Source organism: Heterodontus francisci, unplaced genomic scaffold, assembly GCF_036365525.1.
Source record: "Heterodontus francisci isolate sHetFra1 unplaced genomic scaffold, sHetFra1.hap1 HAP1_SCAFFOLD_59, whole genome shotgun sequence".
NCBI classification, from domain to species: Eukaryota; Metazoa; Chordata; class Chondrichthyes; order Heterodontiformes; family Heterodontidae; genus Heterodontus; species Heterodontus francisci.
In genome coordinates this window covers 2,205,881-2,230,843 of record NW_027140758.1, presented here as the reverse complement: position 1 = coordinate 2,230,843, position 24,963 = coordinate 2,205,881, and the positions used below count along the sequence as shown (strand labels likewise).

At 47.1% G+C, this 24,963-nt stretch overlaps 3 non-coding genes across 3 annotated transcripts; all 3 read left to right on the top strand.

Annotated features, from left to right (window-relative positions):
• The first annotated feature begins 4,245 nt into the window (after positions 1–4,245).
• Positions 4,246–4,317, top strand: trnaw-cca (transfer RNA tryptophan (anticodon CCA)). The gene has a single exon. It is a non-coding gene; the product is annotated as a tRNA-Trp (tRNA).
• A 13,618-nt stretch (positions 4,318–17,935) lies between these two features.
• On the top strand, positions 17,936–18,018 carry trnal-uaa (transfer RNA leucine (anticodon UAA)). Its single transcript has one exon. It is a non-coding gene; the product is annotated as a tRNA-Leu (tRNA).
• A 3,744-nt stretch (positions 18,019–21,762) lies between these two features.
• On the top strand, positions 21,763–21,845 carry trnal-cag (transfer RNA leucine (anticodon CAG)). Its single transcript has one exon. It is a non-coding gene; the product is annotated as a tRNA-Leu (tRNA).
• The last annotated feature ends 3,118 nt before the right edge of the window (positions 21,846–24,963 follow it).

Below are 24,963 nucleotides of genomic sequence, written 5' to 3'. Positions count from 1 at the left end.
GAAACCCTGGTAACAGGGAGAAATGTGGACAGAGAAGTCAGTCATGCCCCTTGATTGGACAAGCTTGGCAGCAGCAGCGCAAACCTAAGACGGCAGAAAACTCACAACCTTTGGTTGTAGCAGTCAGTGTGTTTTACCTGCTGGAGTGAGCAGCTGATAAAGTTAGCCTGAAGGATCGTCAAGGAAGGAGAGAAGACCACAACCCAGTTTGTTTTCCAGAAAATCTTTAAAAGTCCCTGAGAAGTCCACTGAGTTAATTCATCTTGTCGCATGTCTTTGAAGAAGGCCTGCTAAAATTAATTCTCAATGCCTTCTGAAAAGAACTGTTCTAAAATACCCTAGTGACCTGTCTACGTATACTCGGAAGTTAGACTGTATTCCAGTTTTGGAGCAACATATCTCATCTGATGATTTCTTCAAAAATGAGCAAATAAACAGCCCAAGAGGTTGTTTTTGTCTGTAACAGAGTGCTGAATGAAAAAAAAAATCCCTTTTATTTTTTCAGCTATCCGGTGTGTGTGTGTGTGTGTGTGCATGTGGCTCGAAGATAAAAAAAAGGACTTTAAAAGTTGGTAAAGGTTAAAAAGGAACTTTTAAAATTTCCACCTGTGTGTTTATGCTTTACTTCATGACTAGTTAAAACTTGTTCGACAATAAATTGATAATTTTGTTGTTCATTAAAGAAACCTGGTCAGTGTCTTCTATTCTGGGAAAAATAGAGTATATGATTGACTGTATCAGTATGTGGGAAAAGTTCACATAGATGTTGTGACCTGTGGAGAAGTGGGATGAGAACAAAGAGTGCCCTCCTCTGCCCTTAGTTGTCACAGCACTTGTGATCTGGCTCAGTAGCTTAATTGGTTCGAGTGTTTGTCTTCTCATCAGAAAATCTTGGATTCATATCCTTGCTTCAAAAGTTTAGCTATCAATCATTTACATCCATTTTCTTGTGAACTTTAACTTTTCTTATGAAATTCATTCACAAAAGAAAACAGCTCAGTGGTTGCCTTTGTGAAGGATGTGAGTTTGAAATGGCTGTTCCTGCTCGTACAGATGTCCAGTGCTAATATTACAACGGCAACTTAATCCCCTACAATTTCTTTGAGAGCAATGTGTTTGCAGTTGCATTTAACCTGGAAAACAGCTCAACATTAATCTCACTGAAGGAAAGTGTGACCGTGTTGTATGTTTCAGAGTGTTTGTGCCATTTTGTGTCTCTTTTAACCAAGACTATAACACGACGCAAAGTGGAGGGTTGATCCGAGGTTTAGAATATATTATCATTCAGGAGCAAGAAAAATCAAAAGGAACAAAATAAGAAAACCCCGTCTCCAGATTTGAGAATCTGTAGATCCGCTTTGGGAAAGTGAATCAGAGCAGAATGAAGGGTGAATGGTCCGACTGCCCAGAAGAGATGAAGACACAGCTCAGTCAGCACGTTCCCCTGGTTTATGATGCTGGAACATTCCTCACACAGAAATTATTCAATCAATATTCATCTGCCAAGTCGGTCTGAGGCTGTGCCTCGCTGATCACGTGGAGTTAAAGCAATTCTTCCAGTCAGTTAGTTCAGTTGTCATTTCATGAGAAATTCGAAGTCATCATGACTTCGTCAGTGACCTCATGGTTCAGGTGTCTGAGTGATGTTAATCATGATGTGATCAAATGATTGTATGTTCCAGTCTTTCCGTGGTGGATTTTCACACTGAGTAGAAACGTGTTGGACATGGTCTGGAAATGTTTCACACCACTCCATTCCCAACAGGCCATGACCTGATGTGATGGAAATGTCATTTACTAAAAGAAGCTACATTTCCATCATTGCACATCTGGATGCACAGTCAGGATCTGAGCTGAAAGTGACCATCCTGCCCAAATTTCCATAGAGGCAAAAACGTAGACAGATAGTCTTCCAATGCCATCTACATGTAAGCAGGATTTTAAAGGATAAGATGCAGTTTTTAAAAGTCATTTCAATCTTACTCGAGTCTTTGCAAAGAAGCCAGATAAATCTCGATAAAAAGTCATATATATTTAGAGATCTTTTAAAAGCACTTCAATCGTGTTCATAAAAAGTCAGATGTAAATTTAAGAACTCTGATAAGGTGATGCTAAAAAATTACATGCAATTAAGAAACAAAATACAACATTTAAAATGTCTGAACTCCCTCTGAAAGTTGACCCCTGCTGCTGCCGGTGTCTTCCTGTAATAGTGGAACTGTTGTGTCAACAGAAAAGTCCTTCCCGAGCACCCCGGAGCCTGTTGGTACCGGCTTTAATCCAACCCAGGTAAAAATCAGGGTACGTTGTGGGCAATGAGCCCAAATTGCTGAACTACAGGTCCCTGTCACTTTAAAGAGTGGGCTGGTGCGATTATGATCAGAGGCTCCTTCTAAGCACATTTCTCACCACCACAACTTCCAGATGCTGGTGTTAGTGTGTGCATGTACTGGCAGTTGCAGTGCTGTTCAGACCCTCAATAGCAGTGAAAGTCTCAGAGTTCACCACTATTGGGCTGCAAAATCCAGGCCAATATCTCACAGTCCTGTTAGATTTGCTCTCCCTCTGTACAAAATCAAACTCCACACATTGTCTTTCACTCACTCCTGTTTCCAGCCCTGATGGTGCAGAAATCCCCTCTCAAAGGTACACAATCCAGTTGATTTCTGATCAAATACCTCCTTCCTCATTCAATAGAGGAAACAGAGACATGAACAGGAGTCAGGTGCAAGAAAGTTTCACCAACAGAGCAAAGAAAGGCACCAACAAAAGTCACACCTACTTTCCAAATCATTTCACTGTAATATTCTTTCACTTGTTTTGTAAGTGACTGCAATAAATCTGAAAATGAGCACCATGAGGATTGTGTTCACTGGTCACTTGTTCTCCTGTGTTTGTCTGTCAGGTTTGTAATTCCATTTGTATTGGATATTGAAGAGAATCTCTTTTCAAGATGATTGCACATTGTACTGTGTTTAAAGCAACCAACTTGCAAAATGGAAGATAATGAATGTTTCAATACCTGTGTGACCAGATTCTTCCAATGCTTTTCAACAGCTAGGTTGATGATGCTTGTAATCTGTATCCTGTGGAGAATGGGAGAGGAGAATAAAAACATGGTGCATGAACAGGACAGACTGTGTAAAATGGGAGCACAGAAATACTGCCACCTCATTGAAAGTTAATGAGATTTATTCTAAGTCAGACACCTGTCCACAATGAACAAGTGAATACATTAATTGTCCACTTTCAATCTAAATGGGACTGAGGTTCCAACAGAGAGGTTTTCTGGAAAATACATGCTGCAGTTTTAAAACTGATGAACTGTAACATCTTATACTAACTTTCAAATAACTGTAGTGATTGTATAGTTCCCATAGTGGAGAGAAGGAGTTGTTTATAAATATAAGCAGAAAGACACATTTGTGGATTGGTGAATGAGCTTTAACTTTCTGAAATGTATTTGTCCATTGGTTGCAGGTCACTGGAAATTCTTTTTTACATTTCAATTGTAGCAGCAGCAGTTAGCAGCAAAATGTCTGATTAATCAGAGTAGTGGGTCTGGGAAACACTTAAACAGCCGAGACCCTGTAAAACAGAACTCCAAGTAATAGTTTAAATAAGGCACTGAACTGACAGAGCGGGAAAGGCCTGCTCAGGTCAGGAAAAAATACCCGACCCGAACCCGACAGAACCACATTAGACCCGAGCCCGACCCGGCCCGAGTATCTCCATTTATTCCCATGCCCAAACCGACCCGAGACTTTCCCGACCACCGGAATGTTCACTTTACCTACCTCCCGATTTCGAATCTACAGGAAGCTGCAGCATGAGCGCAATGACGTCATAGAGATGCTCACTTGCTCACTGAGCAGACTCAGAGTTTCCCTCCTTGATGACCCGGACTCCCAGCTTAGGTTGGCTTTTCAACTTTTGACACTTATTAAACTCAACTTCCCAGCAGAGTTAAATGTAATAATTACTGTGTGTGTCCGACACGGACTCAGCCCGACCTGGACCCAGCCCGACCCGAACCTGGCCCGACCTGACCCGAGCCCGAAAGCCAGACCCGGAAGAGCGACCCAACACGACCCGGACCCGACACAGGTCGTCGGGTCCCGTTGGGTTCAGGTCGGGTGGCAGGCCTTCACAGAGCGGAGGTCAGATGAGGATTGAATTAATTTCAATCACTGAATCTAAACAAGAAGTAAATCTGTCAGGAATGGAAGACTTTGCTTTATCTGTGAGCTTGTGGCGCAACGGTAGCGCGTCTGACTCCACATCAGAAGTTTGCGTGTTCAAATCACGTCAGGCTCAGTTATATTTTACAGCAGCTCAAGTTCCTGGATTTTATATCAGAAGAGAGTTCGTTCTCTTGGAATGTTCGTGCATGGTAGAATTTCAAGATCAACTTTAATAGATTAAAGTCCTGATTTCTGGTTCCGTTCCATTTCCATGCTCAGTTCTTATTTCACACTGTTTTATATCAGAACAATGTTTCAGGGATGTGATGTGTCCATTGTTTGTACAATTGCTCTGTCACCCAGTGTGAGAAATAAAACACAAACCGCACAGCGTGCGGCTCAAACCCATACCTGGCTCTGTCTATAGGCCGCTTAGTTCAGTTGGTTAGGACGCAGTGTTGATAACAACAAGGCTGTGGATTTGATCCCCATGTGCGCTGTCACATGGTCAGTCATTAATTTGACACATTTTTGTAACACTTAAAATCCAACTTTTAGATGCAAACAAGTTTACATAAAATGTCAAAGGGAATTTATTTTGAATAACATCCATTGCATCTTTGTCACTGGTCTGGAGTAACACAGAATTCTTTCCAATTATCTTCCGTTTGCTGATAAACATTGAACTCGTGGCCTGTTCTCGTTAATGGTCACGCGCAGCAAAAACAGACAGAGCAAGTCTGACCGCCCAGAGATGTGGAAAAGGCTTCAGTTTGGGACATATGCAGCAAATCAAATGTTCACCCGGCCCCGAAAGATTCAAAAACTGGGGAAAAGGACACAAGGAGATAGAGAATAAGCTAAAGCTGACAATGTAAATATTTCCCATCCTTGACATCTCTCTATTCCAATCCAACCTTCAGAGTTGGGGAAATAATTTCAGTGTAAATTGTGCAGCTCAAGAGTCAAAACCAAATGGCGATGCAGAATAAAGGAGAACTGCCAAAACCCCAGATTGAACCAGGGATCTTCAGTCGAACACACTCCCAACTGAGCTATTTCAGTCTCACAGGCTTGGGATGATAAGTGGCAAGTAACATTCGCACCACACAAGTGCCAGGCAATGACCATCTCCAACAAGAGAGAATCTAACTATCTGCCCTTGACATTCAATACCATTACAATCACTGAATCCCCCACTATCAACACCATGGAGGTTACCATGGGTAGCCATACAAATAACGTGACGAGACGAGCAGCTCAGAGGCTTGGAATCCTGAGGTGAGTAATTACAGTGCAGCTGTTGGCTCCACACCAGGGGCTGAATTTGTTCTGTAAACCATGAAGCAGCTTCCTCTCAAATCCCAGGTTTATCAATAAATCCTCATACAAAAGCCCCAAAGTGTGATATATTCCTCTCACTCATCCATGACTCCTGACTCCCCAAAGCCTGTCCACCATCTGCAATTCACAAGTCAAGAGTGTGATGGAATACTCTCCACTTGCCTGGATGGGTGCAATTCCAACTCAAGAATCTCAACACCGTCCAGGACAAAGCAGCCCACTTGATTGGCACCCCATCTACAAACATTCGCTCCCTCCACCATCGGCACACAGTGGCAGCAGTGTGTACCGTCTCCAAGATGCACTGCAGCAATGCACCAAGACTCCTTAGACAGCACCTTCCAAACCCAGCGACCTTTACCACCGAGAAGGGCAAGGGCAGCAAATGCAGGGGATACCACCACCTGCAAGTTCCCCTCCAAGCCACACACCATCCTGACTTGGAACTATATCGCCGTTCCTTCACTGTCGCTGGGTCAAAATCCTGGAACTCCCTTTCTCACAGCAATGTGGGTGTACCTACCCCACATGGACTGCAGCGGTTCAAGAAGGCAGTTCACCACCACCTTCTCATGGGCAATTAGGAATGGGCAATAAATGCTGGCCTAGCCAGCGATGCCCACATCGCATGAATGAATGAATAAAAATGTGAAGTATCCCTTGTGTCATTGTTTTGGTAGAAAATATAACCCTGGTGGAATTGCCCCTCCCAATCACACCTCACTTCATAGAACATAGAAAATGGAGAAAATTTATGGCACAGAATGAGACCATTTAGCAATCGTGTCTGTGCCAGCTGAAAAAGAGCGATCCAGCCCAATCCCACTTTCCAGGTCTTGGGAATGGGATCTGAACAGATGTCAGAGCTCACATTATGTGAATGTTCTGTTGAAGTGTTGGTGAGCTGATATACCAGGGGAGATTCACACTGTTGGACACAGTGTGAAATACATTCAAGTATTTATAAAACATTACAACGTGTGAGTAATATTCCCCATTGATTTCTCAGCACTGGTGGATTGTGAAGTGGGAGACAGCCAGAAGTCCCAGTGATCCACACTGACCCTGAGCTGAGAATGAAATGAGAAAAAGTTCAATCTTCAGCAGCGAGATGCTGCAGAGAGGTAAGAGGCCTGAATCAAGGAGAGACTTTCTCATACTGCTGTTGAATCTCATTTCAAACACTCCTTGAACTCTCTGCCGAGGAATTCAGAGCTGGATAACGCCTATAAAATCAGCCGAAAAAGGAAATAGAAAACACCCACCGTGGGCTCAAACTCAAAAACTTGAGATTCAGAGTTTCATGCTTTCATCGACTGAGCTCACCAGGCCTGAGACAGTGTCCCCGTCCTGTCTGTTATTGGACGGTGCAGCTGTTGGCTCCACCCCAGGGGCTGAATTTGTTCTGTAAACCATGAACCAGCTTCCTCTCAAATCCCAGGTATATCAGTAAATCCGCTTACAAAAGCCCCAAAGTGTGATATATTCCTCTCACTCATCCAGAATAAAAGTTACATCTTTTGCTCTTTTTACCTTCCAAACATTGACTTCTATTTTACTCAGCATTTATTTCTCTCTCCTTTTTCTGTTGTGCATTTCCTAATAAACATTTCATTTCAATTATTTATGAGGGATGAAATGAACAGAAAAGATTTTCTGCAATGGTACCGGGGTGTGGGACAGAGTGAGTGGTTCAGATCTGGAATACACTGCCTGAGAGTGTGCTGGAGGCAGATTCAATCGTGGCTTTCAAAAGGGAATTGGATAAACACCTGAATAGAGAAACTTTGCAGTGCTACAATGAAAGGGCAGAGGAGTGGAATTTGCTGATCTGCTCTTGCAAAGAGCTGTCAAGGACATGATGGACTGAATGGTCTCCTTCTGTACTGTCACCATTTGATTCCTTGATTCTAACTCTGTCAAAGTTGTTCTGAACTTGCTCTGCTCCAAGGAGAACAACCCCAGCTTTTCCAGTGTCTGCACATAACTGAAGTTATGAGGAACCATGGGGAACCCACTGTAAACCTTCCTCCAGACAGAAATACAACTGTTCACCACCACACTGTGACCCAGCTGTTCACATGATTTGGATGCGGGGACCAAATGTAGTATTTCCAAGTTTGCAGATGACACAAAACTAGGTGGGAATGTGTGTTGTGAGGAAGTTGCAAAGCGGCTTCAAGGGAATTTGGACAGACTTAGTGAGTGGACAAGAAAGTGGCACATGAAATATAATGTGTCAAAATGTGAGGTTATCCACTTTGGTAGGAGAAACAGATGTGCAGATTATTTGTTAAATGGTAAGAGTGTGAATGTACAAAGGGGCCTGGGTGTCCTTGTCAATAAGTGACTGAAAGCTAACATGCAGGTGCAGCAAGCAATTAGGAAGGCTAATGATATGTTAGAGGATATGCAAGAGGATTTGAGTACATGAGTAGTGAAGCCTTGCTTCAATTGTATATAACCTTGGTTGGTCTGCACTTTGGAATACTGTGTGAAGTTTTGTTCCCCTTACCTTAGGAAGGATATCATTGCCATAGAGGGAGTGCAACGAAGGTTCACCAGACTTGTTCCCGGGATGGCGGGACTGTCAAATGAAGAGAGATTGGGGAAACTGGGCCTGTATTCTGTAGAGTTTTGAAGAATAAGAGGTGATCTCATTGAAACTTACAAAATATTTAAAGGGATAGACAGGTAGATGAAGCTAAGATGTTTCCCCCGGTTGAGGAGTCTAGAACCAGGGGACACAATTTCAACGTAAGGGGAAAGCCACTTAGGACAGAGATGAGGAGAAATTTCTTTACTCAGTGGGTTGTGAATCTTTGGAATTCTCTACCTCAGAGGGCTGTGGAAGCTCAGTCATTGAGTATGTTTAAAGCAGAGATTGACAGATTTCTAAATACAAATGACATAGGGGATATGGAGATAGTGTGGGAAAAAGGCATTGAAGTGGACGATCAGTCATCATCATATTGAATGGCAGGGTGGGCTCGACGGGCTGAATGGCCTACTCCTGCTCCTATGTTCCTATCAGTCTGCAAACTTCATATGCATGCTGTCATTGTCCCTTTTATTCCATGGGCTTCAGTTTTACTGGCAGTCTAGTATGTGACATCATCAAGAAGGTTTTTAATAAGTTTAATAAGGAGAAATTGTTTCCAGTGGCAAAAAGGTCAGTAACCAGAGGATGCATTTATCAGGTGATTGAGAAAAGAAGCAGAGGCGAAATGAGGTATGATTTTTTATACAGTGATGTGTTGTGATCTGGAATGCACTGCCTGATCAGGACTTGAAAGCAGCTTCAGTCGTAACTTTGAAAAGCAATTGGGATAAATACTGGAAGGAAAAATGGACAGATTACAGGAGACAGCACTGACACAATGGACCAAATGGTCTCCTTCTTTGGGTATCATTCTATGGTTTTATGAACATAATGTTGATACAATTCGCTGAGTTGGAAGGGAAGTGAACCCAGATTCCGGGTATTCTAAACACCAGACCCAAACCAACTGAACAAGCCTGTTGTTTAATCTCTGTTTTTCACACCAGCTTCTCCTCGCTCTTTCTGTGTTTCCAGCCTGGTCTGTTCCTCTGACCTTCATTCCTGACACTCTATTGAGAATGGCCAACTCACTGCACCTCTCACTCACACCGTCACTCCACCCCTTCACCCACTTCCAAACCTCTCTGTTCAACAGTACCTCACATCTGCTCCTCTGCTCCATTAATATAACAGGAAAACATTTTCAAACAGACATTTCCAGACAGTGAACGTTCCAGCAAGACAAGGTAAAGATCAGATTCATTCACTTTAAACACAGAGAGAGCAGCTCTCCCTGTTCAGTCTAAGGAGCAGATGTGGTTTCACTCCCATTAGTCTTAGAGACATGGGCCAGAATTTTAAGGGACCGTTGGAGACGGGAATGGAGGCCGGGGAGGGGGAGGGGGGGTGTATAAAATAGGGATGGAAGACGTTGGACCGGATTTTTCTGTCGGCGGCTGACATGGAGGGCAGACTTCGCACATCCACACGGCAAGAAGGCATTTAAAGTATTTATGAATCCAATTGTCAGCAATTTTATTCACTGGATCCAATTGAACTAATAGAACACGGGAACCACGGGGCTTCAGAACCTCGCCTGGTTAAAGGAGGTGACTGGGAGGTGGGAGCTGAGTGTTGTCTTCACTGGGAAGCTATCGGGTGAGGCAGCGTCACTTGGCAGCAAGGGTGGAGGGGGAAAGGGCATCGGGAAACACTGTCAGGTGTGGGGGCCAATGTGCCAGCTCTGCAGAGGGAACAACACCAGGGTGCCATTGGGGCAGTGCCACTTCATTGAGGATGACAAATGAAGTAAATGTGGCTGGGTGTTGTTTACTGTGAAGGCCTTGCACTCAGGGAGGGGCAACCTGTCATGGGCCTCATTCGAGGCTCCCATTGAGGAGGAGGAGGAGGAGTAGAGAGGAAGGGAGGGAGGCGCAGGCACCAGCAGGGGCACCACAGCAGCTTGGGGGCCCACAGGAAGGCCAGCCTCGAACAGGAGGCTGGGGAAGGAGGCAGAGGAACACGTCAGCCGAGGTTCAACTACCTGCAGATGTCCGAGTGACAGTGTCTCCGCAGACTGCACCTCTCCACGGAGGTCGTCACTGATCTCTCTGCCATGATGCAGCTGTGCCCCATGCGACTTGGTGGGCACCTGATGCCAGTGTCACTGAAGGTCACCGTGCCACTGAACTTCTGCACCACCAGATCATTGTGGGGATCCACTGGAGATATGTGTGGAATCTCACAGTCTGTAGTGAATCAGTGCATCAAGGAGGTCACCAATGTCCTGTTCAGGAGGGCCGGTGACTATGTGCACATTGATCCAAACAGTCAAGCTGAGAGAGCTATAGGATTTGGGGCCATCGCTGGATTCCACCAGGTGTAGGGTGTCATTGACTGCACCCATGTGACCATCAAGGCTCCTGCAGACCAGCCAGCAGCCTTCAACAGGAAGGGCTTCCACTTGCTCAGTGTGCAATTGGTCTGCGACCACTGCAAATGGATCCCATAGGTGTGTGCACAAATCCCGGGAAGCAGCCACAACGCCTGCATACCAAGGCACTCCCAGGTGCCAGAACCTTTCCGCGGCCCCATCCGCTTTCAGAGATGGATCATTGGAGACAAGGGCTACCCACTGAGGACATGACTACTGACGTCTGTGAGGAACCCACGCACGGATGTAGAGGAGAGGTACAACACCTGCTGCGGGTCAACCCGAGCGACCATCAAGGAGGCCATTGGTCTCCTGAAGATGAGATTCAGGTGCCTAGATCGATCCAGTGGAGCCCTTCAGTATGTCCCGGCGAGGGTCTCGCATATCGTGGTGGTTTGCTGTGCACAGCACAATCTGGCATTACAGAGGGGTGAGGTGTTGACTAGTGAGGATATCGTGGAGTGTGATGTCTCCTCTGATGATGAGGATGTGGAGGAGGATGCTGCCCAAGCAGTGCCAGATGAAGAACCTCAGGCACAGCAGGAAAGGGGCCATGAGATACACACAAGGGAGACATGAGACACCCTTATACATTCAAGTTTCCTTTGAGCCTTACCACCTTCTGGAACCACAGCAATAAAGTCTTAGCTTTAAACAGCCCTGTTGTCGCCTCCTTCCTTCTGCAATGAAGCGTCCAGGTACACATCGCACAGTGACAAGGCCGAAGCTTTGTGAACTCAGGGCTTGGTCCCTCACTTCCACCCCCTTGGGAGGAAGGGTTTAAATGACGTCCCAAAGGGCATCAACAATAGGAAGGAGACATAGTGAGAGAACATCATTTCTTTATTCCGTGTGACACCAAACGCAACCCTATCCATCTGGAATGCACATTCACCATGAACCCTAAGTGAATCTAGGTGCTCTTCTTAAATCTTTTCCGGGTGCTCCTACGTGGTGCTCCCCCTGCTCTGTCAGCTGAGATGGAGACAGGCTGCTGACCTTGCTGCCCCATGGCTTGGGATGACATTGGTTGCCGTCCTCTTGCTGCCTGAGGCCTGGAGGGCCCTGGCACACTGAGGGCCTCCTGCACAGGTACAGAGACCCCCCTCTGTCATCGAGGGTGATGGAGGCAGGCACTGGCATCACTGGTGTCACTGGCAGAGGGGCTTTAGAGCTACTGTCCACACCAGGAGCACCCAGAGAGGAGACCCCAGATGTAGCAGCCAGCTGCTCCTCCCCAGTTATAAGACACACTTGTACCTCCCTGCTGACCTGAGAGGGACGTGGACCTGGTGGAGAGTTCAGGTGCCTCGTCCCCCCTCTCGCCTTGTCACCACTGGATGGAGCTCATGGACAAAGTGATGGAGTGCAGGTCTGCGCACATCTCCGGCAGCCACTGATTGGTCGGCTGGATCTGGCTCTCCATCAGAGTCACCAATCTCTCAAGGAAGGAAGCCAGACACACCCCCATCGGAGACAGTACAGCATGCAAGGCCTGGATGGACTCCTCCATCATCCGAGCTTGGGTACACATAACCTCCGGCAACTCTGCCAGATGTTGCCTGACCTCTTGCTGCAGCTGCAGCATTTCCCGTGTTGCTGGTTACACCAGAGGCACGTCATCAGCCTGGGACTCAGCATGGGCCTGGCCTCCCACAGACTCCCAACTGCCAGTGGCCTCGGCTGTCACAGCCTCCGTCAGCTGCCCGGGCCTGTCTGTGACGTGCTCACCAGCTTGTGTGACCAAATCTAACAGCGAGTGGATTCCCACCGAGTGAGGGTTTCTGTGCTGGTGGAGGGTGCAGGGGAATGATGTGACGGTGCACCCTCTGAGGCTCCCACCTCCTCCTCAGTGGTGTCCGGCTGTCCCCCAGTCTCTCCAGCTCTTCACGCTTGTCGTTCATCCTAGCCTGCATGAAAAAACAGTGACATTGAAGGGTTAGGGTCTGCCCATCGCGACATTCCAACCACCCCTACTGTGCAGCTCCATTGATGCAGTGGTGAACAGATGTGCAGTGTGGTTCCTTTGCAGCGGATGCTCCCTTGTGCCCCGGGAGATGTTCAGTCACTCTCTTGGGTAGGTGACCCTGTCTCTCCATCAGCTATGGAGCAGCTGCCTTGCTGCCCGGCCTGTTCCATGGCCTCCTCCTCCATCGGGATGAGGACACGGAGATAAGGCACTCCACCGCCAGTCTTGACACGCTCTTTCCGATTGTGGGCTGTCTTCTCCTGCAGCCACTATGATGAACAAAGTTAGTCTCCCAGCGGGGACAAGCCCAACATCTCTGATGGTGATAGTGCAGCAGTCCATGATGGGGACACACGTATTCCTCCAGCATGTGGCCCCCTCTCGAGGGACTGTGTGAGTTTATAAAATGACTGACATGCACTTCTCACCGAGATGCAGCCAAGCCTCAGGCAGCATGTCCTGCTGCCCTTCCCCAAGACACATGACTTAGTGGTCACTCCCTTTCCACCAAACACTCCCTCTCACTCTGCCACATGCAATGTCCAAAGGGTCCAAAGTGTTTGGAGTTCTCACCTGAGCAGCCTGGATCAGGTCATTGATCCACTTCCTGCACTGGATCCATGTCCTGGGGGTGACCCCACAGCTGCTGACTTCACCTACTATCTCCAGCCAGCTTCACTTGGTCAGGTGGGCAGGTCTTCACCTCCCATCCCTGGGAAAGAGGATCTTCCACCTATCTCTTGCCACCTGGAGGCGAACCTGCAGGAAGGCATCGCTAAACTGTGGGACCATGGTCACTGCAGGCTCGCATTCAGCTCCTTACCTGTCAGGCAGCAGAGGCAGCAGAACGGGTCGTGGGGCAGCAGATGCAGCAGAACAGGGCCTGGGGCAGCAGAGGCAGCAGAATAGGTCTTGGGGCATCAGAGGCAGCAGAACGGATCCTGGGGCAGCAGAATGGGTCCTGGGGCAGCAGAACGGATCGTGGGGCAGCAGAGACAGCAGAATGGGTCCTGGGGCAGCAGAGGCAGCACAACGGATCCTGGGGCAGATGAATGGGTCCTGGGGCAGCAGAGGCAGCAGAACGGGTCCTGGGGCAGCAGAACGGGTCCTGGGGCAGCAGAGGCAGCAGAACAGATCCTGGGGCAGCAGAGGCAGCAGAACGGATCCTGGGGCAGCAGAGGCAGCAGAACGGGTCCTGGGGCAGCAGAGGCAGCAGAACGGGTCCTGGGACAGCAGAGGCAGCAGAACGGATCCTGGGGCAGCAGAGGCAGCAGAAGGGGTTCTGGGACAGCAGAGGCAGCAGAACGGGTCCTGGGACAGCAGAGGGCTCTCAGGAAGACACTCCTTTAAACCAGGCAGCAGTGAATGCAGGTCTGGCAGCCCTTTCAATATGGTGCCAGCACCTGCCGTTGTGTCAGATGTCGGTGCCATCGGTGCCTCGTTCCCTGCCTCTGGTCCTTGTTTACATGGGCCCCACGCCTCCCCTTCATTAATTGGTCGGCTGCTCCGTGATCGGGGCCGGTCGGCCACATTTCACTCGTGTGGTGATGACACCCGCTTCCGGTGCCTCTGCCGAGAGCCGCACCGTTAGTTTAAAATTCAGCCCATGGGGTCAAGAGTGGAAAATCTCCCCTCTGATTCTCTCTACTTCAAATGAAGGAGACACCAAATTAAAACTGATGAAACCAGGGATTGTATCCTGGTTCTTCAATCTAGTGTTCTCCCAACTGAGCTATTCCGGCCTCACTGTGAACTCATCTTCATTGGAGACAAATATAACTCCAGGCGGAATTTCCCCACCCGTTCATTCCTCACTTCAGGGGAATGGGACCCGACCAGATCGTGGAACTCAGATTATGTTAATGTTCTGCTCTTGATACCTTAATATTATCTTGCGTTTGAGCCACTTTTAATCAGGTTCACGGACAAATTCTTCCATCATCCCTTCTCCCACATTCTCTCTCTCTCATTCATTCTTTATTCCTCACAGTCCAGAAAGGGTTAGGAATCAGAGCTCACCTCCAAACCCTCTGCACACAGACCTCTGTCTGTTACCCTGTTTGATCCAAGAGACCAGTCAATAAATTACACTCTTTATAAACACAGAAAGCTGCCTCACAGTGTTGGACAGAGTTAAATACACTGAAGTCTTTTGAAAAAAGTTCATCTTACGGGTTGTTACTGAACCCACAGAGCAGGGCGGGTCCAGGCTCCAGCCCCAGCCTGTGCTGTGTTAGCTGATGCCACCTGGTGTGATACTGATCCACACGGAGCAGGAAAGGGCCTGATTGTATTCATGGCCTGTGTTGAGTTAACTGATCCCACTCAGTGTGGTAGGAGCCACACAGAACAGAATGGGCCCAGGCTCCTTCCTCAGCCTGAGGGATGATAGTTCTTCTCACACGTTGTTGTACAGAGCCCCACACAGAACAGGGAAATCTCAGGCTCCATCCCCGGCCTGTGGTATTTTACTTCATCGCACCTGGTATGGTACGGAGTCCCCAGAGCAGGAAAGGTCCAGCTTCCATCTCCGGCCTGTGCTGAATTAGCTGATCTGACCTGGTTGGCACTGAACCACAATCAGAGAAGGATGGGCCGAGGCTCCCTGGCCTGTGGTGTGTTAGTTATTCTCATTTGGTGTGGTACTGAGCAGCATATAGAGCAGGAAGGGCCTGTGCTCAGTGAGCTGATCTCACCTTGTTTGGTCCCGCGACCCATACACAGAGCAGGACAGGCCTAGGCCTAATCCTCAGCCTGTGTTCAATTAGCTGACCTCATCCAAAAGATTTTGATAAGGTTCCACACAAGAGGCTTCTCTATAAGATTAAAGTCCCTGGTATCAGTGGTAATATATTGATCTGGATTGGGAACTGACTGGCAAGACGTAGGCAGAAAGTAGTTACAGATGGATCTGGATCTGTTTGGAGACCAGTCACCAATGGTATCTCACAGGGATCGGTGTTGGGTTTGTTGCTCTTTACTATTTTTATTAATGATCTGGATGTAGGTGGAGGGGGCACCATCTGTAAATTGACAGATGATTTGAAGATCTGTGCGAGTGTTTAGACTGCAGACGATGCTCGACTGTTTCAGGCTGATCTTAATGTGTTGGGAGATTGGGTTCATGACTGGTAAATGATGTTTAATTTGGGTAAGTGCAGTGTTATTCATGTGGACAGGGCGAATGCTCAACATTCATACACCCTTCAGGGAAAAACATTAAAGTAGGTGGAAAAAAGAAAATAATTTTGAGCAGAGATCTGGATGTTCTAGTGCACAGATCTCTAAAGGAACAGCAGCAATGCTGTGAAGTGATAGTTGGAGCAAATAGAGGGTTGGGATTCAGAGGACAATTGAGTATAAAATGAGGCATATTCTTTCATGGGATGTGAGCGACACTGACAAGTCCAGAATTTGTTACCCATCTCTAATTGTCCTTGACAAGGTGGCGGTGAGCTCCCTTCTCGAATTGTTGCACTCCATGTGGTGTAGGTACACCCACAGTGCTGTTAGGAAGTGAGATCCAGGATCTTGACCCAGCATCAGTGAATGAACAGCGATATATTTGCAGATCAGATGGTGTGTGACTTGGAGGGGAGCTTGCACATGGTGGTGTTTCCATGCATCTGCAGCCCTTGTCCTTCAAGGTGGTGGAGGTCTTCGGTTTGGAAGGTGCTGTCTGCGGAGCCTTGGTGAGTTGCAGCAGTGCATCTGGTAGATGGTACACACTACTGCCACTGTGCGTCAGTGGTGAAGGGAGTGAATGTTTAAGGTGGTGAATGGGGTGACAATCAAGGCGGCTGCTTTGTCCTGAACAGTGTCGAGTTTCTAGAGTATTGTTGGTGCTGCACTCATCCTGGTTTGTGCCTTGTAGATGGTTGACAATTTCTGAGAGTCAAAAATCACAATATTATTACAGTGCAGAAGGAGGCCATTCGGCCCATTGTGTCTGCATAGAATCATAGAACATAGAAAGTTTACAGCACAGGCAGGCCAAAAAACGAGCCACCCAGCTGAATCCCATTGCCCAGCATTTGGACCGTAGCCCTGCAGGTTCAGGTACTTGAGGTGCACATCCAGACTCCTTTTAAATGAGTTGAGGGTTTCTGCCTCAGCTACCCTTACAGTCAGTGAGTTCCAGACTCCCACAGCCCTCTGGGTGAAAAAACCTTTCCTCATCTCCCCTCTAATTGTTCAACACATCACTTTAAATCTATGCCCTCTAGTGACTGACCTCCCTACTAAGGTAAATAGTCCCTTCCCATCCATTCTATCCAGACCCATCACAATTTTGTACATTTCAATCAAATCTCCCCTCAGCCTCTTCTATTCCAAGGAGAACAACCCCAGTCTATCCAATCTTTCCTCATAGCTGCATTTTTCCAGTCCTGGCAACATCCTCGTAAATCTCCTCTGTAACCTCTCTTGTGCAATTACATCCTTTCTGGAATGAGGTGACCAGAACTGCACACAGAACTCAAGTTGTGGCCTAACTAATGATATATACAGTTCCAGCATAACCTCCCTGCTCTGATATTCTATACATCGGCTAATAAAGGAAAGGATTCCATAAGCCTTCTCAAACAATTTATCAACCTGTCCTGCTACTTTCAGGGATTTGTGGACATTCACTTCAACGTCTCTCACTTCCTCTACACCTCTCAGCATTCACCCATTAATTGTGTATTCCTTTGCTGTGTTTGACCTCACCAAAGGCATCACCTCACACTTCTCCAAGTTGAATTCCATTTGCCACTTTTCTGCCCAAATGACCAGTCCATTTCTCCAGCTCTCCTAATGAGCATTTCACCACGTGCCTTGAGCTGAGTTACTCATCACAGAATTCCCACTATCTGATTTACTCTTGTAGCCAGAGTATGTATATGAATGGTCCAGTTAAGCTTTTGTCAATGGTAACCCCCAGGATGTTGATGGTGGGGGGATTCAGCGATGGTAATGCTGTTGAACGTCAAAGGGAGATGGTTACATTCTCTCTTGTTGGAGATGGTCATTGCCTGGTACTTATGTGGTGTGAATGTTACTTGCCACTTAGTAGCCCAAGTCTGAATGTTGTCCAGGTCTTGCTGCTTCTGGACACGGACTCCTTCAGTATCTGAGATGTCCCGAATTTGACCTTTTATGAAACCTTGGTCAGGACTCACTTGGAATATTGTATCCAGTCTTGGTCTCCTCACATGATGGGTGATATTGAGGCTTTGGAAAGGGTACAGAGGAGAGACATTCGACGAATTCCCAGTATAAGACATCTTCGTTATCAAGTTAGACTAAAAGAGTTGGGACCCTACACCTTAGAGAAACTTAGACTGAGGGGTGATCCGATTGAGGTTCATAAATAATGAAGGCTCCAATTTAGCATGGGAGAGGAGTCAGAACTTGACATTGTCAAAGGCCAGATGGCATCCGGATCACATTAAATTTCATTTTCAGTGGTGTGTTAATGTACCAGGATGGCCGAGTGGTTAAGGCGTTGGACTTAAGATTCAATAGACATGTGTCTGCGTGGATTCAAACCCCACTCCTGGTATCTGTGCTTACAAAATGTTACTTATTCTGTCCCTGACTTTTGCCTTGCACCATCATCTCTTCTGTCATTTAATTACACTTGCCTTCCAACTGATCACAACTGCCTATTATTTGATCTGCCCCAGCACCGTTCCTTGGCTCTGCGCTTGCTTATAAACTGGTAAATCTTTAACTTAATCTCCTCTGTACCCTGACAATGACCTTCTCATCCTTCCTTGATTGTGGTTCCTCACAGGATCCGCTGCCTCTCCGACTCCCCTCCAGGTCACTGAAGGCCCTGAGCCTTGGTCTCGCTTTATACGCTAGCTGGTAGTTGATTCCTTGCAGGTCTGCCACCGCTCAGGAGAAGCTCAAGACCCAGATCAAGCGAAGTATCAAGAGGAATGTGAACAAAGGCTCCCTGGTGCAGAGCAAGGGACAGGGCGCCTCCGGCTCCTTCAAAATCAGCAAGAAGGAAAACCCAGGGAAAGGTGGGAAAGAAGGTGAAGAAACCAGCAGCCAAGAAATCTTTAGTGAAGAAACCAGCAGACAAGAAATCTTCAGTGAAGAAACCAGCAGACAAGAAATCTTTAGTGAAGAAACCAGCAGACAAGAAAGTGACAACAAAGAAAGTAACAGCCAAGAAAACGAGCAGCAAGGCGGCGGCAACGCCAAATAAGGCGGTGAAGAAAGCAGTGCTTCAGAAAAAGTCTCCTGCGAAGAAGGTCAAAAAAGGCAAGAGTGCGGCGGGCGGAAAGGCGCTGAAGAAAGTGCAGACATGGAAGAGCAACGTCAAGCCGAAAGCAGCGAAGTCTCAGAAAGCAGGGTCTGGAAAGAAGTGAAAGCGCGGGAAACTTGTAAACATCTGAACACAAAGGCTCTTCTCAGAGCCACCCACATCTCTCAGGAAAGAGCTGATCCCCTGATCAAATGATCCCTGTCCCTGCCCCGCCTGCAGATTCCACATGGAAATGATTTGGAGTAAATCCAGGATCCCTGGTGACTCCCCTCCACCCAGCCCTTTCCCCACTCTCTGTAATAAAACAGAGGGATATCCGGCCCTCACTCTAACTGGAGATGTGTTCGGTGCAGTCTCAGTTCACAAAATCAGGGGGAGAGTCTGTGAGACAGTAACACTGGCGGAGAAACCCCACCTCACAACTCAAACCCCAACACATGAGTTTCTCCAATTCAGCTGGAGTCGGGTGACAACAGGAGCTGGGATAGGCTGTGATCGGGAATGTTCGGAATGGATTTGTTCAGGGAGGAATGTACCTGGAATCTCCGAAAATAATAGTTCCTTATTTCCCCAGATGACACATTCTGCAGTGAGAGTGAAAAGTCTCTTCACTGCTTCACATTTACCAATTGTTTGGTTCGAGATGAATAATGAGTCAGAGAGTAATGACAGGATCTGAAGCTTCTCTCACACCAGCCCTTGAATGACTCAGTGTGAAGTGTCCAATGTGTGAAGCTACTGCCAGGGTTTGTCAATCTGAACAGTTTCAGCTCAGTTCCTGGGGGCCTGAAATTCCAACAGTTTGACTCTGTCTCTGATTGGTCACCCGCTTCTCAATCCAATTCTTAACCAATCGGAGTGTCACATAAATTAAATAGAAGTTCTCATTGGCTGAAATTTTCCAATTGGAAAAAGCCCGGCAATTCCAGAGCAGGAAGGAATTGAAGTGATGGAAAATTTCAATTTTCAGGCAACAATTTTGAAACCTCTCATTTTATGTTCTGTTTCACTGTATTTACCGTCACAAAATCCTGACGCGATTTTAGGAATCGTTTTCATTTGTCAATCTGTTAACTGTAAGCGGCGGGAGGAAGGTCCGGTTCAGCAATTTAAAACGGGACAAATATCAGCTTCCTCTCTGTAAAAGGAACACATTAGCGACTAACCGCTTCTCACAGGCTTCTCGGGGACTGACAGAAACGAGCGGTTTCTGATCTTTTCTCCTGAAAGAGGCGGATAATGCTGCAGGGAGCAATGAACTGCCCTTCACTTTCTGGCTGCTAATACACCCCTGACTTTAAACAGTTCAAACAGCGACTGATGCTTCTGCCGGAAAATGAGCAGATTCACCAGAATGATCCCGGTCCATCATGGCCAAAGACATCCAGCTGGCCCGCCGCATCCGCGGGGAACGCACCTAAAATCCAGCTTCAGTAACAAGTGTAACAAGGGCTCTTTTCAGAGCCACCAAATCAGCAAACGAAAGAGCTGCCATCTCTGTTCATCATCAAACCCATTAGATTGGAGGGGCGGCCACATGGTTTCTGTTTTGTCACATCACTTTCCCGAAAGGCCTGTCGGACTGAGAGCTGATCTGGAATTTAGAAAGCAGCATTACTGGAGACTCATTGCTGCTCAGCACAATCTCAACCCCGCTCCTGGGATCCGTTAGCTGGCATTTGGGGAAAAGAAATGGATCCCAGTTTTATTTGGAAGGCATTAATGGAGCCAGGTCCGTTCACATGAGGGTTATTCACAAACATTACCCAATGAGTTCACTAATATTTGAATCCATTGGAGATTAGTACACAGGATATGTAAGGCAGCTCGGTCACTCTGACTGAAACCGCCAGTTCCCCGGGGTTGCAGACCCTGACACTGCGGGGAGAGAATCCCCGACTCTATCCCGCCGCCGGGGGAAACAGACAGCTCTGTGTCCGGAGAAAAGGGAGGGCCGGGGAGAAGGTACATATTAAAGCGCTGCAATGGACGCAGCTCCTGTGGGTGCACAACTCGCACTGATTCCGTCCTCTGGGAACAGTGCGGTCTAAACAGATCAGGTTAGGAGAGAAACACACAGCCCGAGAATGGCCTCTTCCTTCCTGCATTTACTCTGTTCCGGGAGCAGATTCTCATTGAGAAGCGGCGCTCAGATCACCAGAGAGAAAAAAAAAACACAATTCAAACTGTCCAAATAAAAAACAGAGAATTAACCCGGACACTTCCATTATTAAATTAATTCATCAGCTCCGAACCAGTTCCCGTTAATGTGCCGGGATATCTCGGGATTTATCAAATCGAAGACAGCGGGATTTATTAAATTGTTGATTCTGACACCCTGTAGTTCAGTTCTTCACTTAACTAGAAGGGGAGATGTGTGAGCAGAGAAACAGAGCGAAATCCAGAGAGGGAACTGAAAACACACCTGGACAGATGTGAAACAGGTAAATCCACTGTTCCAATAACTCCATCTCTGACTCCCTCCTGAGAGTAACCAGCCCTTTCACAGAGACTGTGAGTGGCTCTGAAAAGAGCCTTTGGTTTATTAGATGACATTTTGGCCGCTTTACTTTTTCTGGGAGCTCTTGAGTGCTGGTTTTCTTGGGCAGCAGCACGGCCTGGATATTAGGCAGCACCCCGCCCTGAGCGATGGTCACTCCTCCCAGCAGCTTGTTGAGCTCCTCATCGTTGCGGACGGCCAGCTGCAGGTGTCTGGGGATGATGCGGGTCTTCTTGTTGTCCCGGGCCGCGTTACCGGCCAGCTCGAGGATTTCAGCGGTCAGATACTCGAGCACAGCAGCCAGATCGACCGGGGCTCCGGCACCCACACGCTCAGCATAGTTACCCTTTCTCAGTAGCCTGTGAACACGGCCCACCGGGAACTGCAGTCCAGCCCGGGAGGAGTGAGACTTGGCCTTGGCCCGAGCTTTCCCGCCGGTCTTTCCTCTTCCAGACATTTCCACAATCTCACAAATACTTTCACAAAGAATGAATAATTTCCTTAGCATTGATAGTGCATCGCAGGCAGTCAGGATGGCCGAGTGGTCTAAGGCGCTGCGTTCAGGTCGCAGTCTCCAGTGGAGGCGTGGGTTCGAATCCCACTTCTGACAAGTTGTGTTTTGACTGAACTGGAGGCGTTTTGGAGCAGCGGGAAAGAGCAAAGAAAAAGCAGGAAAGAACCTGGACAAACAAAATAACAATGGACCCAAAGATGTTGCCTTCAAACATGAGAGTGAGAGGCAACTGAACAAACAGCAGGGCACATAAAATATCAAAAATGTAACCTTTGTATCGGGGTGGAAGATGTTGCCAATATCTTTAATGAATACTTTACTGTTTTCCCGAATGAGAGGGTGATGCAGATATTGTTATTAAGGAGGAGGAGTGTGAAGTATTGGACGTGATAACTTAAGGAGAGAGGAAGTCTTAATGGGATGAGCATCCTTGAATGTGGATAAATCATCAGGACCAGATGAAATGTACCCCAGGCTGTTGAAAGAAGCCAGGGAAGAAATAGTGGAACAAAAACAAGAAATGCCGGATTCACTCAGCAGGTCTGGCAGCATCTGTGGAAAGAGAAGCAGAGTTAACGTTTCGGGTCAGTGACCCTTCTTCGGAACTTCGGAGTTCCGAAGAAGGGTCACTGACCCGAAACGTTAACTCTGCTTCTCATTCCACAGATGCTGCCAGACCTGCTGAGTGAATCCGGCATTTCTTGTTTTTGTTTCAGATTTCCAGCATCCGCAGTATTTTGCCTTTAAGAAATAGTGGAAGGTCTGACCATCATTTTCCAATCCCTCACTGGATACAGGTGTGGTGCCAGAGGATTGGAGGTCTTGTAACGTTGCAAGAAAAGCTAAATACGAGGCAGATCAAGCATGGCTGATCCTTTCGAGTAGAGAAACAGGGCTGAATTCCCTGAACCAGTGCTACACCTTTCAGAATAGAAGGAGCCTATACACACCTGATGGGTTCCACTTAAACAAAAGAGCTGGAGGTGTTGACGGTCAGAACAGATAAAATGTGGAGGAGTGTTTGAAGCAGATGCTGTGTGGTTACTGTAGTTGTGCTATGGAGTTATTTCAAGGAGGTTTTCGTTTAGTTTAGTTTAGAGATACAGCACTGAAACAGGCCCTTCAGCCCACCGAGTCTGTGCCGACCATCAACCACCCATTTATACTAATCCTACACTAATTCCATATTCCTACCACATCCCCACCTGTCCCTATATTTCCCTACCACCTACCTATACTAGGGACAATTTATAATGGCCAATTTACCTATCAACCTGCAAGTCTTTTGGCATGTGGGAGGAAACCGGAGCACCCGGAGGAAACCCACGCAGACACAGGGAGAACTTGCAAACTCCACACAGGCAGTACCCAGAATTGAACCCGGGTCGCTGGAGCTGTGAGACTGCGGTGCGAACCACTGCGCCACTGTGCCACCCTAATTCTGAATGTAATGGATCAACGTGGACCCGTCCAAGGCAAAGGTTCTAAGCTTCCCTGTGGTCCAGCCTGGTTGAATGGAACTGAAGCAAACAAATCATCCAGAAGAGGAAAAGATATGTAAGGCCATGAAAGCACAGAATTCAGATGGATGCAATACCAGATGGTATGGCAAGAGTGTAAAACAGCAACAGACTGGTGAATAAAACTTTCCCATTGAATGAGACAAGAGAAAAGAAGGGTAATAATAGTGTCAGGTGAGTTGTGACACTATTCACATTCCACCTTGATCTGAATAGGACTGTTGAAGGGAGTGATTGAGAAGAATAGAGGAGAAATGAAAAGAAAGGAGAAATAAACAAAAGGTCTTTTGATTTTAGATTTCTTGTTTTTGGAAATGACAGACTGTAAAGTGTGTGTGTCAGAAGATATAGAGCGAAGTTGGGTATGACAAGATCACAGGAAAGTTGTGCCCTGAGACAAGGTGTGTGTTGACAGGAAAGCTGCTCTCTTTTGCACAATATGTATTTTATTCGTATAATTTGTGCAATTACATTGCAAAGCAGTTCAATTTTAATATTACATAAGGTACAATACAGATCAGTTTCCTTCAATAATGTACATGATGTATCTCACAATCCCTGCCTGCACAGGTTCTATTTACAGTATTTACATTACACATCAAACATTCTCTGGTGCAAACAGCCCGAGGGGTTTTACACGGGTTCCAGCCCCTCACTGTACTATGGCCTACTAGGGCCTCAGACTGCAGCCTTTCCCCATTGAGTCTCCATGGTGGCTTCCCCAAGCTTTAATGCCGTCCCACAGCACAAAGTATTGGACGTTGCAATGTGCCAGTCTGCAACACTAGGTCATGGACAGCTCTTTGCACTGGAATACCTGTCCCACGGCTGGGCTCGTTCTCAATAGAGATCATTTCAAATGAACATTTCCTAAATCCGTGCTTTCTCTCTCGCAATAAAGAGAACAGGATGTCTGGCAGATTCAGTGTGAGACAATAACACTGCCGTGTAAAGGCCGCTTTCCAACTCCAATCTTAACACAGGAGATTCCCCAAACAGCTGCAGTCAGGTGCTGTAAACTGCTGGAAGCGGATGTGTGTGGAAATGGTGATGTTACTGAGGAGGTTTCTTGTTATAGAATGGACTGTGTTTAGGTGGGAATATTACTGAGTGTTAATTGCATCGGGACCATATGTAAAAGCTCCGGCTTTCTGGAAAGCCTTGACTATGAAGACCGAGTCTGAAAGGGTTTGTGTGGAGAGCTGGGTTTCGGTTCTACTGTTAATAAAGGGTTTGAAATTGGCAGCCCGGAGGAAACTGGAGGTGGAGCTGAAAGATGAGGGGCCGTTCTCTCTCTGTCTGTCACTCTGGGTGTCTCCTCCATCTAGCTCTCTGTTTAATCTTCACTCTTGTCTCCTCCCCTCCCTGCTCTCACTCTACCTTTCTCAGCCAGGTCCGGGTGGCCTGGATAAAAAGGAGCCTGACGGAATCAGTCTCTTTTATTGTGCACTGATTTGAGGCAAGAATCAACATGTCTGGCAGTAAACAAGAGTATGCTCCAGGCTGACAGTATGTTAGAATCCATGAGGAAAGTCATCATCACCCTCATCGACATGCAGAAGGCGGAGAGGACAGAAATAAGAAATTGGTGGCCCATTTCACTGCTTAATGCAGACTACAAGATTCTGTCAAAAGTCATAGCCAGTCGATTCAAGTCTGCTCTGGAGTTGGTAATTCACCCTGATCAGACCTAT